General features: G+C 43.7%; 1 protein-coding gene across 24 annotated transcripts in view; it reads right to left on the bottom strand.

Moving 5' to 3' along the window:
• LOC122161872 (trichohyalin-like) overlaps nt 1-16,595 on the bottom strand; it is a 108,489-nt gene extending 91,894 nt beyond the window's left edge. For 11 of the 24 annotated variants that reach the window (XM_042821589.1, XM_042821603.1, XM_042821582.1 and 8 more), the window contains exon 1: nt 15,766-16,327. The gene's annotated coding sequence lies outside the window, so the exon portion shown is untranslated. Of the gene's footprint in view, nt 1-3,535; nt 3,717-15,765 lie in introns of those variants that run through there. The other 13 variants (XM_042821600.1, XM_042821601.1, XM_042821605.1 and 10 more) reach the window with 10 other exon arrangements.
• Between the last annotated feature and the right edge of the window lie 634 nt (nt 16,596-17,229).

Below are 17,229 nucleotides of genomic sequence, written 5' to 3'. Positions count from 1 at the left end.
GCAGAGCTGTGCTGTTTGATTCCATCTGCTGGTGTTTCTTTTCTTGCCACTTTACCAAACCAAGCGCGCTCATCACAAGTGCACACATCACAAGCCTCTCCGCCATCCCACACGTCCCCAGTGAAGAAGGAAGAAATGGGTTGTTGTTTATCTGAGCAAGAGAGACTCTTCTGTTTCTGGATGCAACAAAGACTGAATAGCAGTCTCTTTATATTTTTGTGCACAAACAATATTTCAAAAAAGCTGCAACTGTTTCTAGCAGATTGCACACACCATTCATCCATGTGCAATACTCTCCCATTAGGTGGGACATAAATAGGTTCTACTGTGAATTCCTTCCAAGGAATGCAGATTAAGCATTCATGCCATACTCACAATGGCAGATAAGTATCTGATCTGAAATTTCAGCACTGTGGTGGTTAAAACAGTGAGAGAAAAACAACATTGTTTTGCACTTAGAAACCTGTTTCTAATCAGCTGAGCTACTCCTATGGGGTCAAATAAAAATGATTAGCTTATTAAAAGCATAGCTTTACTATTTAATAAGCAAAAATGATTGAAAATTCTGTTCCAGATCCTGATAATTTTAGTGTTTCTAGTTAAGCCTGCAAAATTGCATTCATTATTAGTGTCTAGATTCATTAACAATTCAATTTATAGATATTAATGCTTATAATGCATGCTTCGCTTGCCAAAACTTGAAGAGAAATTGTTTCAATTAGCTTTCATGGATCATGAATCCTACCGGCTGGGTATTTTTAGACAAAAGATACAAACACATCCCCAAGCAATGCTAATGCACAGCTGGGATTCGTATGTAAGGTCAGCTAGCAGTTTAAAAGGAAAAACAGTAAATGAGTTTTACACAGAAGAGTTAGACAAGAAGAGAACCAATCAAATATTTGCAAGTTGCACTGCTCCTCTAATAAGAGCCAGGGTTCCCTGTATTTTCTGCTGTATTTCTAAAAGTCAGACCAGCAATACATAAACTGACGAGTAGGTTTAAGGATGTTTTCAGCATGTGACTAAGACATAATGGAGACATGTACAGGCCCAAGGCAAATTGTTCCATTCTCATTTTCATTCAGACCAAATAATTAAAATCAGTAAAGATGCACAGAAATAACAGAGAACATGATTTTGCTCACTCCTTTTTTCTTTCCTTAGGTCAGTTATAGTCAGGCAGAGGAAACTCAAATCTACACATTTTTGCACTGTGCATGCAACACAAAGGAGACACAGGGTGACAATAAGGCACTGGGTTGAGCTGACCAGGTTGTTGGTTCAGGCATATTATGGCCGGTGCTGTGACCTGCACACGACCAGAAGGACTGGAAGAAGCCCAAACTGCTCCCAGTTACACTGCACAAGGAAGAGCTGAACTCTGCCAAACATTGAGCACTTGCTCAATTCACTGAAGCACTGTGCATGAACCAAGGAAAGTATGCAGCCCCAGGACAGAGATCAGCGATTTTATCTGAGCACTTAAAGGAAAAGCACCCAGAACGCTTACATCCACATGCTGACCTTATTAATTTAAAAATAAGTTACTATAAGAAGTTTGCTTTTACCACTGCCATAAACTGCCATAATCCATTAACCTTCATTCTCTTACAACTCTGTAAACACCTACAGAAAAAGGGCGAGATTTTAAATGCAGGTACTCCTAGAAGGTATAACAGGGTACACCGAATGTCTCTGAACTCAGCGCAAATCCTCGGGGATGAGAGCAGACCTGCTGTTCCTTCCCCCTAGATACTTGGGTATGTGTTGCAAGGACCTCTGCCAAGCAAAAGGCGACAGTCTGTGCCTGCTGCACAGCGCCGAGCTTCTGAAATGGACCATCTGCCAATCCTCAAATGTTGAACCCTCCGTGATCGTTCATATTGCCGAACACCTGAATACGATGCAAAGATGCTGGCTTTGCTTTGATTTTTCCATTTTGGTTGTCCATATCCATTTCCATGGGTGTTGTCTCTAAAAATGGTGTTGGAATTTCCAGTTAACTCCTTTAGTAATGGAAGCAAAAAAGAGCATAAACCCACAAACCTTAACTTGTACTACCTGTGACCCCAAGTCCATTATTTGACAGCTCTAGCTTGAACAGTATGTAAAAAGAAGTCAACTAATTTAATAAGCAAAGCGCTTCAAAAATATATCAGAAATGAAATGATAGAGCCAGCCTTACTGCCAACAGCTGTGGTCAGCAATGAAATCATTAGCAATACCACATTACTATTCGAGACCATAACTCATTTGGTTTAGAAAGTCCACAGAGGGCCGACTTGCTTTGCCATAAAAAACAGAGCAGATTCCGATTGCGTGAAGATCAGTTCTTTACGTCCCCTGCTTCCTACACTCAGACTTCTGTTTGTTTTTCACCAGCCTCGGAGCAGCCTGACTGTTCCTTTGACCATGTGCCCAATCTGAAACCCACAGACCTTTCTCCTGTGTTCATCCTAATCTTGGCGATCTCTTTGAAGGTATTTTCAGATTACCAGATTTGCCATAGCTAAGAACCTAAAGTAATCCCAGACAGTAAACATTTTCACTGCAGGCCCAAATTCTGCTATTTTTGAAAATAATTTGTTTCCGACTTTATTTCCCAGGTTCATTTCCATTCTCTATTCCTAAGCACACCCATATCTGAATTGTGATGTTCAGCAAATTCTGTCTGAAACCGAATATCTGATATTGATGTCTCGTATTTAGAGTTTCGTATAACACCACTCTGCAGCCCACCTGGAAACTAATGGATAAAGATACTCCGAAAGGAAAAGAAGTCTGTATTGTTAGGATTATGGAAAGGCATTGACCAAAAAAAATCAAAACACTTTTGTTGCTGTTTTGTGTTTCAAAACCATCTCTTTCCCCGCGCAAGCCAAGGTGAGATGGTTAAACACAAGGGGGCATGCAAATGATCTCAAATGCTCTAAAGAGGAGTACGGAGTTTTCCCTTCAGCCCTGGTTGAGGAAAAGCAGGGCACGTCAAATTCCGCTCTTATGTCATTGGGCCATCGTGTTCTGACTTCACCTGCGTTTCCAGATGGTCTCAAGATGTTGGTCAATCTACAGCTCCATTCCAGCTGCCTAGCCCTGAAGTGACTAACTGAACTGAGGTCTACATATGAAAGCAACATATGCAATAATGCAATACAATTGCATTTCTTTTATTCCGTGCAGATGGGAAAGCAGCACACATGCCATAGCTGTTAAGTACCCAGAAGCAGAATAAAAACTAACAAAACTAAATTAGAAAGTTATGTTACAAGCAACTTGTCCCGCTCCCTTAGAAATCTTTGCATAAACAACTTCCAATCTATCAGCATTATCCCAGGCTTGTCTATTTCCCATACAATCTCACTGTTGTCAGGTAAGCAATTCCTTTTCAGCAGCCAGCTTGCAGCAATGAGGAGGTAAAGCTAAGAGCTACTGGCACGTAAAACACAGTGACTGATGCAGGAAAAAAAAAAAAAAGAAGATTCAGCCCCAACAGGCCAGTGCTCCCAACTGTTCTGTCCTAACGAGTACTCACTGGGGGACGGCTCCATCTACTGCAAGCACTTCGATGCAACTAAGCTGTCCATCCACCCACAGAAGACCTGAGAAGTGATACATGTGCTGTCCAATTTATCTTCCCCCGTGGCAGGGAGTCGGTCACCTAGCAGAACAGCCATCCTACATAGCTGAGACAGCCAGAATCTTCACATGAAAACAAAACAAGTCATGCACACTGACTGGAGGACATAGAACTTGTGAACCGTAGCCTGGAAATGGTCCAGTGTCTGCAAAACATCAACAAACTGAAGTATCGAGACACATGAGGGGAGTGGATTGGATCCGGAAGGTGTTTCTCTGAAGCCTACCTCACACAGAAAGGGGGCCAATCTGTGTCCTGCAATACCAGCCTTAGCAGCATCAGAGTTCGGATGGATTTCTGCATGTCACAAGTGATGCATCCTCAGTATTGCAGGATGCAAGTTTCTGCTTGGGGTGTCTACAAATTTACTTGGATTTATTATCCCCAAAATAACAGATGACCATTTCAGACCACAAGTGTTTAAAGCTGGCTAGAAGGAGCAACAAACCCTGCCCTCTCAATCCCAGCAAATTGTTTTCTCATGCTCATTTTAAATATAGTTTCCCTGTTTCCTTTCTTAATCCAGCAAGAATGCAGCTTCCATGATTTACTTCTCTTTACCACAATTGTTTTTCTGTTATTTTTTCAACTAAAACAAATAGTAAGTGTGACATTCAAGACACAGATGCAATTCCTTACCTTTGGTGAGAACATTCCTTGGTGCTGACTTCCTCCTCCCAGCTCACTTTCTAAAGGAAGGCTGCTGTATGCAGCTTTAATCTTTTCTTCCTCATGCACGATAGGACAGTTTGAAATACATATTAGACTTAAATTTTTCACATGAATTTAATATCTTTCCTGTTTTGCCTTCTTTGGAAAGCAGGAACAAGTTTTAGGCAGAACAATAACACAGATGGAGTTATTAATGAGAAATTATGCTCATAGCTTTTCCGTTTCCAAAGCTACCTCTGTCAACTTCAGATGCTTCTGATATCAAACACCGTGTTTCGTTGTGCTCACAGTCCTCCCTTGCAGCTGCTGTATCAACCTACTGCTGTTCACTGCGGGGAACACAAAGGGGTCACTTCCACAATTCCCAAGATCTGTAACCATAACTATTTAAAAAGTATTAAAGTCTTTTACATTCCCTTCCTCGGCTTTATCTCACTGTGACTGGTTTGCAGAGAAGATAAGCTGTGCAGAAATTAGAGTGGAATAAACCAAATCTCTCTGCAGAAATGCTCCAAATATCTCTCAAAGTGTTAATTTTAGAATTACAAAGCAACTCAAAATTAAGCCTATTTTTAATACTTTGTTGTCGCTTTTTTTTATTATTATTTTAAATCAAAGAAAAACGTACTTTGAAAGATTCCCATCTCACAAAATCATTGATTTTAACATGATCAGAAATTCCATTTTTACCTTGTCTCAAAGATAGGAAATGCACATCTTGCAGGAAAAAATAATGATAAAAGTTACTTGTGTTCAGGAATTGCTGCTTAGTTTAAAACAATGACAAACACAACAGAACAGCCATCTCCTGCCCTTCTGCTCCCCCCAGCCCAAACCCATGCTGGGGATGCAGGCTCCTTGCTGGTATCTGAGCTCCGGAAAAGGAAGCCACTTCCTCATTAAGACATACCCAACTATGGTCATAACACGGAGAGCCAAAAGTAGTAACAGATTTATTATTACCACAGTTTGGGAATAAAATGGCTTTTTTTTTTTTTTCTTTTTTTTTCCTGTTACTCAATCCAGTTAATTATCCATGCAAAGTAAAGTTATTCCTGGCAGCTACAGAGACAAAACCAACTTCAATACTGCCGTGGGTGGAGTGGTTGTTATGCAGGAGAAGAAACAAACTAGTTCAGTAAATTAGCCCAAACAAGATACGCACTGGGATTGGTCTCTAGAGATTCAAAATACTGAATTCAGTGCTTTTAGGCTTATGGTACCTTTTACTTAATAGAGAAATGCCTGATCTGGGACTGCTGCACATCCCAGAGACGGTACAAAGAGGTGATTTTCTTCAGAGAGTGCCCTGAGGGTAACAGGAAGAATTACAGAAAGCTTCAAACCATTCCGCTTCCCCAAATGTCCCCGTGCTGTGGATTCTCACTTCGGCAACAAAGCACAACCAGTGAGGAATTTGTGGTGGCTGCTGTCACAAAGCACGGCGCCAGCTCCACACCAGCCCTGCGTTTGCTGGGAGAGCACGGTCCGGTTTTGGTGAGAGGAGGTCCACGCTCAGACCATGCAGCACCTCTGGGCTCAGCACAGCTCAGTGCTGTGTACCCAACCCACAGCCGGGGCCCTCCGGACGGCCCTGCGACCGCAATGAAAAATTATCTGCCCTAGCAAGTGTCCCCACGGTCAGCTTTCACCTCAAAGAGACGTACTGACAACAACCAGAGGATGGAGAGGTGACACCAAAATCCCACACCTCCAAAAGGCGCACACCGAGCAGGGACTGAAAGCACAGGAAGCCACAGAACCCAATGGAAGCACTCGGTCCAGCGGTCCGTGGGCACTGTGATCCCATAAACAACGAACAACGGGAACACAGATGAATACTATGGGAAAAGAAACCTCTTGCATTTTTTTTACTGCAGTAAAGTACAGACCACCAAGAACAGCTTGACTCAAATACCCAGCATTAGTTCCCACACGAGAGTTGTTATTGTTGGCTTCGACACCACGTCCAACAAGAACAGTAAGAACATGCATTCTGCTAATGTTTGAATAACCCTTGCCAACAAATTGATCCCACAGCAGCAAGGAAGTAGGAGATGGTTGCAAAAGATTAAGTGAGAGGTGGAGAGGGGAGACACATGTAGCACTATTCTTTTAGTATAACTGTTCAGTGGGAGCTCTTTTATTTGCTTATTTTAAGTGGTTTGTTTCTTCTCCCTTCTTAAAAACAAAACAAAACAAAAACAACAAAAACAGGGCATTGGTGAGCATCTGTAATTTTACATCCAAGGGAGATGCAACTGCCAGGGAAACAGAGATTCCACAGATGTTAACCCATAGCACAGCCCACATTAAGTAAATCTCTAAATAAGGGCTGGAAGGCACTTTCCAAAGAAAAACAACATTTTTCCAAAGTAGGCAATGACAGCTGTCAGCTTAGCCCCAGTCCAGCAGACAGGCTTCCATATTCAACCGGTTACCCTACAATAAACCCATCCCTTCCATAGGTGAAAAAAGATAAGCAGGTCACTGAAATAGAGGAAAATCCAGAGTGTCCTCTGTGTGTTACTTCAATTTTCTTCTCTGAGAGAATGTTTTGACGTATCTGAGTGGTCTTGTAAATGGACCAGTAAACCCAGCTCCTCAGTAGCCCACAGAACCAAGTCGTTGTGGCACTTGAGCATTTGGGGCTCTGATCCTCAGCAGGGTGTGAGGCTGAGCTGACAGCACCCAGCTACCCAAGGGCTCGAGTCTGTGCTCCTGCACAGCACCACACGTAACTGCTGTCCCAGCACCACTGAACGGAGCTGGAGCCTACGCATCCAAACCTGGTCTGTTGTCTCTTTTCAGTCTGACAAGGAAGCAAACGTGCTAAAAACATAAATTGAACTGTAATTTTATTCTTACACGAACGTTTCTTCCCTAGGAAATAGATAAGCTTCCTTCTCCAGGAACAGGTCACAGCACCGAGGACACTACTGGCTTTTGATGGCTCTCTTCAGGTACTTCCATTCTGCTCCATCCCTCGAGCACATTCATCAGGTTGGCACACGAGCTCCTGAGATGTGTGTGAGTATATACTGTGCCATGAATGTGAAGGAAACAGAGCAGAGTGAATGATTACAATTACAGTAAGTTTGTAATCATTGTTTTAAACTGGTATGGCCCGATGGCAGCCTGTCGCTAAAGAGATTTCACCTTCTCAGTCTTTTACAAACTCTTAACATTAAATGGAGCTCTGTATCTTTAATCGTTGGAGTGATTTTCCAACTCACACAAGTAAACCTTTTCCATAGCACAGTCTCTTTTTAAGTTAAAAATAAAACACCCAACTATTTTCTTTTTCCCACAGACGAGAACATTAAAACATTGACATTTTAATCTGTTCTATACAAGAGTGAGTTGTGTCAGCACACTGCTTCCAGCTACAACAACAGAAAAACCCAAGTTTAATTAAAGACAGAGTGGAGAAGCTGCCTTATGGTGTCTGAACCACAAAGCTGCAATGCACATTCTTTGTGCACTCACCATCTTCGGGCTCAGCTTCCCTGCGGATAACTGCCTGGCAGAGAAGAAATGATGGCAAAGAAAGGGGAGATGAGAAAAAAGCATCTTTCTCTGAGGAAATCAGAAAGGTGAGAACCATAACTTTCACAAATTTTACCCAGAAAATAGCAATAGCATAGCACAAACACCCTTATCACCAAAACACACTGAAGTTAATCATGCTTCTGTCAGCCCCACCACTTCAGTGCTAGGACTCCTACTGACCCGCGCCTTGACACTGAACGAACGCACATCTCTGCTGACAAGTTCATTTCCCCAGCAAGTTCCATTGATGTTCTGTTTCTAAGACTGGAACCACAAAATCCTGGGTTTCTACTTCCAGGTAAGCAGCAGAACTCCAGGAGACACTGCAAGCAGAACCTGACCCTTCTGCAGGGATCCTCTGGCAGCTCCTGCAGGCTGGAGGCCCTGGGGCTGCAGCAGGAGTTCAGTGGGGCAGCAATGGAGGAGGAAGCCCGAGGAGAGAAGAAGTTCCCTTCCCATCTCCTGCCCGTGAGCGGAAAGACAAAATGTTGGCAAATCTCTGGTTATGTCTACCAGTGCTTCCTCACTACAAACAGGAACACCAAGAGTAAGTTTGCAACATTATCCTTCACTTGCTGGAGAGGATGCAGGGCCCAGCACCATGCTCAAGAAGATGCTTCTTGATCCTGCTCCCAGAACTTAGGCTCTGAAGCAGGACAGTGGCTCCCTGAAGTAGGAGACAAATCAAAATGAGTAGGAGTTGTGTGAACAGCAACAAAACGGAAAGTGGAGACGGAAAACAAGCAAAACCAGGAGAAAAAAGCATAGGAACGCTCTTTACTGAGAGGGTCCACATCTAATATTGTAGGCAAAACTCTGTGAGAGACTAATTTCAATTAAAGGAAGATATATCCTGAAAGTGAACCTGGAGGGGCACATATATAAATAAATTGTACAATTTGCCTGTGGCTTGTAGTATGTTATCCTCCGAACTTTGGTTTTTCAGCTGAATAAACAAAATTATAGATGGAAGAGGACAAAAATATATATCAAATTACCTCAAAATTTTATAGATTGCTTTGTGAAATTGTTTCCTGCCCAATCTGTCACAAAGAATAGGAAAGATACGTATATCAAGGAAAATATATTCACATTCTCAGCCAGTTCCTTGAAAACCAAGCCAAACCACACCACCCGAAATCCAAGCAGTCAAACCCCATTATCACCCAGCTCTCACTCAGAAACCTTCAGCATTGCCCAATTTCCAAATGGTGATGGGTACATGCAGGCTGCCAGGCCTAGCTTCGCTCCCGGGCCGGTGAGGACATCCCTCTGAACAACGTGGAGCCTCTCCTGCCCATGCACACCTTGGTGGACGGAACAGCTCCTGCTGGAATCCCTCCCTGAGGAAAAGATGTTTGCAGTCTCTGCTGGTGGCAGATCCGATGAGTGTGGAAGCTGGCTTACACACATACTTTCCACAGCTGGGCATGCTCCTCTGTATTTACATTTCCAAGCGTGTCTATACTGCATGTCAGTCCTGCAATTTTTACTGTGCAGCATCACCATTACCTTAAATCGAGATCTGTGAATGTTGGATTACAAAGAAGAATGTTTTCCCTGTCCTCTTCTTAAGAAAAACAAAATCCTAAGAAAGTCAATGAATCCAAGCAGAGACTTCAGAAGTCTCCTTTCAGGCAATCAAAGGCCGGATTTTCCAACCAGGCAGCTGTAGTTCATTAGATCCGCCATGGACCGTGAAAGCCACTTGCCAATAGTGTCGAAAGACTATTACTCATTTCAATCTCTCTGAAGAGGACAGCTCTCTGACAAAGCATTAGTGAGAAACAGAGTTTGGGGCTCTGACTGAACAGCTAAGCACACAGAAGGAAGCTCTACACTGAACACGATGCCGAATTTCAAAGGCAGATTGACGTCCCAGCTTTTCGCTTGCAGAGATCAGATCTTCCACGTAGATTATAGAGGGAATAAAAATAAGCATGCCATGCGATAATCATCCTATACAACCTGACAGAAGCATATTCCTGAACAGTTTTCTGTACCCCTTGCTAATATCTGCAATTGGCAGGAGGAGAAAAAAGTCAAATCTGCTAAGAACTTCTCATAATCCATAGAAATATATATATATATATTATATATATAATCAAATATCAACTCTTTTTACAGACCACCAGAGAGAACTCAAGTCCCTCTCATTCCTAACATACACCTTACTTCAAAGAAGAAAGTTTACCAAAAAGTGTAATCAGTCATTATGCATACTCAGCAAATAGCAAAATCTAATCAAATTACGTGGGGGAATGTTTTGTTAGGATTCCAGAGAAGTGCAGGTTACACCTTACAGGAGAGATGTGCTGCGGCACAAGCGATATCGCACACAGAATGAAGTTGGCCTTTTCATAATGTTTTTCCCCAAGTTAAATACGTTCTCTGAGGAGGACTGACAGTGTGGCCAGCAAGCCAGTAACTGCCCTGCCCAGATAAGCATTGATGTCCTCTCTGCCTTGGAAAGTATTTTAGGAAAAGCCTGTAAGAATCTGATGTCACAACAGCTACCTTACATGACCTCGTATACACTTTTTAATAAAGTCGAAATGTATTGTACAGCAGCAAGTAGCAAACAATGATTGCTATTATTGTATGACTGGGCATCAGAGAGAATCCTTTCCAAGAGAGTGCCAGGAAAACTGCATTCGTGGTAAATTTTATGAGAGAAGGATAAAAAACAGGTAGTTCAACAGATTCCTGAAATCCCAGAAGTGGTCAATAAATTGACTTCTGCTTCGCATTATATGAAGAGGCTGTACTTAGCAAATCACTGTGTAAGCTGCCTCAATAACAGCACTCCTGCTATCAAGTTTACTTGCGATGATTCCAACAAAGAAATTAATTTCTTAGATGACAAGAAAAGGTTATCTAGAATGGGGAAGACACACGAGGCAAAAATTTCCACTAATAAAACAAATATCAGACTCTGAACTGAATGTAAAGCTACCTTTTCTTTCTGCTGAAAGCTGTGAAATCCCTATAGCCTCAACACCAGAGCTACAAAGAAAACATCCCTCAAACTGCATTTCTAAAAATAGAAGGGAAGCAGAATGAACCGTCTCTTTCTCAATATGTGGTTCACTAGAGCAGCTCCTACCCTCAGGAAAGGCCCATAACAAGAAAATATACCCACCTGCAATCAAAGTTCTAGACTTAAAAGCAAACGTACCTCAGAGCTACTGTTTAATTTACTCCTTCTCAGTAACATTAGTTCCAGGTAAGGAAAACTCTACACTAAGAACCTTCCAGATTTCAGAATATGCCTCTACCACAAGTTATGGCATAAAGGTGTTTCCTAAGACTACAGCCAGTAATAAAGCAGACCCCTTCCCAGTCTCACGTTACTGATTTTGCTCATCTGCTTATTCCCTGGAGATACTCAACAGGTATCCATCACACATCTGATCTTCCATCTGAGATACCGCATTTATTTTTCATAAATCTTTTCACAAAGGGACACCATTTTACACCAGGGTCCTCTGTATTCCTCTTACTGAAACACTTCACCTTCAGTTGCTGCTCTCTTCAGGCTTGTCTTATGCGTAAGAACTCAGCAAAATTTTGATCAATGAGCAAAATCGTGTGTGTTTCTAATGCATCTCACCAGGAAGTCAGTTATCAGCACACGAAAACAGGTGCTGACACAGATTTGTAAGGTCCTGCAAAGAAGAGCTCTGCCCTCCTGCGCTGCCCAGAAATGTACTCCCACCACTTCCCTAACGCTATTCAATCAATTTGAAGGCTAAGAACTGTGTGATCTGGATATCGGTATCAAACAACTAGCCTCGGTGCTAGATGGGTTGGATTACATTTTACTGGAATGATCAACTTCTACAGAGTTGGTTTTAGTGGTAAAATTTGTATTTCTGTATTTCACAGCTGTAAAAACTTACACCAAAATATTAATCAAATATAAACCAATAACATTTTTTTTATTTAAAGGAGATACGGTGACTCCGTTAACTATAGTTATTATATAGTTAATCTGGTCGGTCTGACAATGTTCTCAGAGCCACAGAACGGCCAACACAGGGCTCCAGATAAGAAAAAACTGAAGAGAGTAATGTAATGCTAATTACATAAATTTTCAGGAGATATGTTCCTAGATTAGCTTAATTTTTAATCATAAGTTTATTGCTAATTAATAGCACAGATATAGTAGATTTTTATAAGGCAGCTGACTTGATGAAAAATGACATTTGATTAAGAAACTCAAAATCAACATGACACATCAAGTGGGTTAGGGACAGATAGGCCTCAAAACTTATTTGTAGATGAGGCTAAACACTAAGTAAATGTTTCCAGCTTATACCAATTAAATATCAAAACAAAAGAGAATGGGTTATTTTATCCCACCTCTGAGAGCCTGACCATCTCTGTCTGTGCATCAGGGAAAAAGGAGAGTAAGATGATTACTGAACAAATTTACAGACTACGGAATGATGAAAACAAGGATGAGGGATAGAAAGGCATTTAGTTTGCCTGGTAAAGAAGAGTCAAGCAAAGATCATAGTTTTTAATATAGCCAAATGTAAGCAAGCATGTCTAAGCTACACTTAGAGCCTGTCGGCTGTCCTGAAAACAGGGATTCTAAAAGGTCATTGTAGAAGAACATTCAAAAGGAGCTTCAGGGAGATATTGTCAGTGAACAGGACTATGGTGATAACTTCACTTTCAAATTTGCTCCAAAGCTAAAATTACACAGGCAAGGCTTAGCCAGAAAAATAGCACACAACAGATGGCAGCAGATAGGGCCTGATGCAGCACAGAAGACAACAGAGGGCTGGGGGTGGCACAGGGAATAATCCAGAATGTGAGCCACAGAGGTCTCTGCCCTCACTCCCTCTTGCCTTTAAAACAAACATTGGAGGTTCCAGTTCCCTGCACTTTTCCTTACAGTACACATATACAAATGGAAACAGAAAGCGTTTAAAAACAAAAACAAAACCCACAACAACAACAAAGTCCAAATCAGCTCTTCACAGGAGATGCGCAGCTGAAGAACACGCTGTTCTGTGTGGGCTGGGACCTAAACCAAAGGAGAATGAGGCAGCACGGATGGGATGACTGGGCTGAAGTCGTGGACACACAGCACATCTGAGCAAAGGCAAGTCTTCAGAAATAACCAAGACAGTGCTCTAATGAGGTACTACCAATAGCATAAGCAGCACATTTCCCTTCAAAATACAAAAGCTTCTAAAATGCCAGTTGCTTCAGTGTCTGCCCAGTCTGGGAAAAGAAGTGGAACTGGCATGGGAAGCATACATCACAAGACACAATAGCCAAAGAAGAACAACCTTTGTGTGCTTTGATACATTGCAAGTTACTGTCACCCAGCCACTGCCACTGGCAAGTTCCCTGCCACACACAGCCTTTGATCCCCACTCTGTTAAAGCAACAACCCTCTGCCCCAGAGCTACCAAGACGTTCATTGGTACAGAAGGAAGGAAGCAGTTGTGCTCCTCCACACAAGCAGGCTGTTCCATGGGATGAAATTCAGACACCTGAGAGACAGGGAGGAAGCAGCACGATGGTATGCCTCTCAGGTCTCATCACACATACACACCCAAGCTCTCCTGCTTCTTCCTTTTGTACAATGCTTTGCAGATAATGCACATTATTAACATTTCCTTTTTCTGAAAGAAATCTTAAAAAGCCCTATTTAAGAGGAGCAGCTCACATATGGTACAACAAGATGTTCTGCTGTCATCAAAGGAACAAAATTCCACCATAAGTTACACAGCTTTTTTCATCTGATTTACTGAAGTATCGTTCAGCACTCCACTGTTCTTCACTGTTACAAACCCACCCGGCTGCTGACAGCCCCACGGCAGGACATGAGACACACCAGAGCGTGTATTGCTTTGGTGTGGCCATAAATGTATGAAAAGGGAAAGAATAACGAAGCCTTGGACGAGTTGTCTGAAATCTCGTTATATCAACAGCACAGCTCCACGGCGCTCTTTCTCCCAAACCATCCACCTTTATCCATTACAGAAAGCATTTAAGACACCTCGCATCAGCTAAACAATGGAAGGCCCGAAACGGTGACCGAGGGAACGCTTGAGATGCACACAGATGTGACAAAGCTGAGAGCTGTACGTGAGCCTCCAGGCGCCGGGACTGTAACCCTTCTGTTTGAGCCAGGGGAGCTACACAGCCCTGGGATGGATGGAGCTGCAGAGTGCTGGGCCAGGAGGGGATTCCTCGGGTCCCACCCTGCGACCATTCTCAGCAGCGGCTACAGCCAAACCACATCCAACAGTTCATTGCAATTTCAGCCATTTTCAAACAAACATTATGTCTGCAGCTATGATTAACCAGCAGTTCCAACACTTTGCGTAGCAGAAATCACCCTTCTGTTAGGAAGAGTTGTACACCATGACCGAGCCACCTAGAACCTCCAACCCAGGTTTGTCTAAATGCAGCCAACCCGCCCATGAGCAGGGCTCCAGATGCAGCGATGTTGTGGTTTTCCTGTTACCACCTGCCTCCCTCCAACATCAATATGCTTCAGAGTCCGAAGGGACACTCAAACAAACCCAGAGGGACAGGCAGGAATCAATGGCAAAACAAAAACAAACAGCTTTCAAATGGTTTCAGACCCTTTAAAAGCATGGAGTTCTTATTTTTAGACTGCATACAAGTCTAGCTCAAGGTGCTTTTTCCTTCATCCCCATGACAGTAGTTAAGTGAATACACCTGCCTCGCCTCCCTCCGTTCTGATGGTAAACAGGTCTTGCATTTAGGGCACAACGTGGAATACTTCAGAGCAGCCCTGTGCCAAAATGGCACATTTCTGAGAGATGCAAAGGTATTCAATAAAAAGCTTTTAAAGGCATATTTTTAAACTTGCAGCAGGAAAGCTTTTCTGTGTCAAGACAGTAATTCTTTTAACAGCATTGATCAAAATGTCATTCTTTTATGAGTGTACAATACCTTTTAATGGCATACAACAAGCCATTAGGGTTATACACCTCCGCATGGCAGACAGCTTACTGGAAAAATGGGAACACCAGCCAAGAGACAGCCACCGGCCTTCGTGCTTCTAAGAAGGCAGCTTCCTTCATTTACCCCAGCTCTATTTCACTCCACAAATGCAACGATCCCCAAATTAAGCCGAACTTCTCATTCCTTCCACCAAACAGTTATTTTCACTGTAACCTACTTACTTTCTCCTAAGAAATACCTTCTAAAAATACAATGAATATTCTGGCTTTCTAAAATGGAATTTTATCACCAAGGTCACATCCACTTCTTTCTTCTCTCTGGCAATCGTACTTATCCCCAGATCAGCACTGACTGAGGAATCAAAGGTGGTTGAATTGCACATAATGGCTTTGATTCTCAGCAACAGGAAAAAGAAACCACACGCCCTTTCCTTACACTGAGACTTGGGACAGAATCTGTCTACAAATCATCCAATTCTTTTCAAGTGCACCAACCCTTCAGAAAGGGTAAGAGTGCTGGTGATTGCATTTGCTCTGCTTCAATGGAAGGCAAGCGTGGGCTCACCAGATGCATTCAGCAGTGCTTTACAGCCTTATTTTAGTTACCAGGAAGAAGGGGAATGATTTTTTTTTTATCAATCCACCTTCAAGGGTTTTTACTGTAAGGTGGGAAAATACGTATGGGATTTAATCATCTATGCTAATTGGGCTGTGGCCGCACCAAAGAAACTTTATTTCACTCTTGGAAATATGTATGGATGGTAGCACTACTCAGCTGTTCTTGAGAGCGCACACCTGAGGCACTGGTATAGGCAAATAAAGAACAGTTTCTGACTAAAACTTGGAGAAAGCTGATGAGAAACAGAAAACAGAAGAAATATGAGGCTATGTAAAGCAAAAGCTGGAGCGAATTTAATTTAACCTCAATTAAGAGAAGTTTACCTGGCTGCTGGTTTCTCTTTCATCTCTTCGGTTCAGAAATACGAAGTGCTGCTGTGCCCTGCTGCCACCACACAGCCCTCACCGCCATCGCGTGTAGAGTTTAATACGAGAGTTGGATTTTTCACACCATCTTCAAACATACATAAAGTCAGCAGAAAACAATTTACGCTTCGTAAGATGCCGTCATCTCAAAAGTACCACAAAGCTGACTGCGCTTATATCGGCTCCGCATTCATTAATAAGCAGAGCCGAATACAAAGAGGCGTCTCCAGGGGGCTCCCGGGTCACCTAGAAAGAGCGTGACTGTGCAATGGTAATCGGGACCAAAACCCGACCAGAACCACACGAGAGCTGCACACACACAGCACGCGTGTAACAACGCTGCGCTCAGACAGCAGACGGGTCGCGTTCTGGTGAAGGTGATGCTAAGAGCCGAGCTGCAAAACCGCCATCACAGCGTGTGGATGAGGACGGCAGAAGATGGCTGGGATGGGGGGCTGTGCTGCCCATAAGCAGCGCTGAGCACCGCGTGCTCTTACCGCTCTATTTATTGCCTCTGTCCAACCCTTCCCCGCCAGATTCCTCACGTAGTCAGCGACGTGACTTTAAAAGTGAAATAAAGCTCAGAATGTTTTCTGGAAGGCAATATAACCAGGAATATACAGGACGTCTCAAGCAAGCTGCACGCGCTTTGTGCTTAGCAGGGAATCGGTTTCTCGCTACCACATGCCGTTAATTAGAGCTGCTCTTTCAGCTGCGGTCCAGACAGCGAACGCGTGTCCTGAGCGCGTTTAAAACAAAGCGCGCTGGGTCATTAGATGGGCATTAACTCCTGCACGGCACCTTGGGGTGAAAATTAATTCCTTGTGGAATTACACAAAATTCTATGCAATAAGCACTGCGGCAGGATAAAGTAACCGCCATCCCGGTCACCAACACGAGGGACCTGCCCTCCTCTCGCTCCTGACGCCGCCAACGCAGCCCCCAACAGCGGAAAGAGCCGCTACCGTTTGGCGGCGCCCGCCCAATCCCGAAGAGGGCGACGCGAAGCCCCGCCCCGCGGCCCCAGAAAACCAATCAGCACTCAACAAGGGCAGGGGCTTCCCGCCCGCAAATCCTCACGAACCTACTGGTTCCGGACGTATTGATTGACGTGAGTGTCGCCCAACAGAAGCGCGGCCGCTGGCTCTCGCGCGTCGACGATTGGGCATCGAAGCGAAGGGCTGGCGGCGAAGCTCGGGGGACGCGGACGGAGCGCCGGTTGCCATGGCGACGGGCTGCTCGCGCTTGGCGTCCCGCTGCCATGGGCCGCAGCTCCTGGCTCGGTGGGCGCGGGGCCTTTGGGAGCTTTTGTAAATGCTGACCTTCTAAACGGCGCGTTGTCGCGGTGGCGGAGAGCAACACAACTGCGGCCCTCGGGGCGGCTCCTCCCACGGCCGGCAGCGCAGCGCCGCGCGGCCGGGC

The sequence above is a fragment of the Centrocercus urophasianus genome, unplaced genomic scaffold (genome assembly GCF_019232065.1).
Source record: "Centrocercus urophasianus isolate 14NV4802_14NV808 unplaced genomic scaffold, USGS_Curo_1.0 seq_2, whole genome shotgun sequence".
NCBI lineage: Eukaryota > Metazoa > Chordata > Aves > Galliformes > Phasianidae > Centrocercus > Centrocercus urophasianus.
Note: the sequence above shows the minus strand (reverse complement) of the source record. Positions and strands in the feature narration are given on the sequence as shown.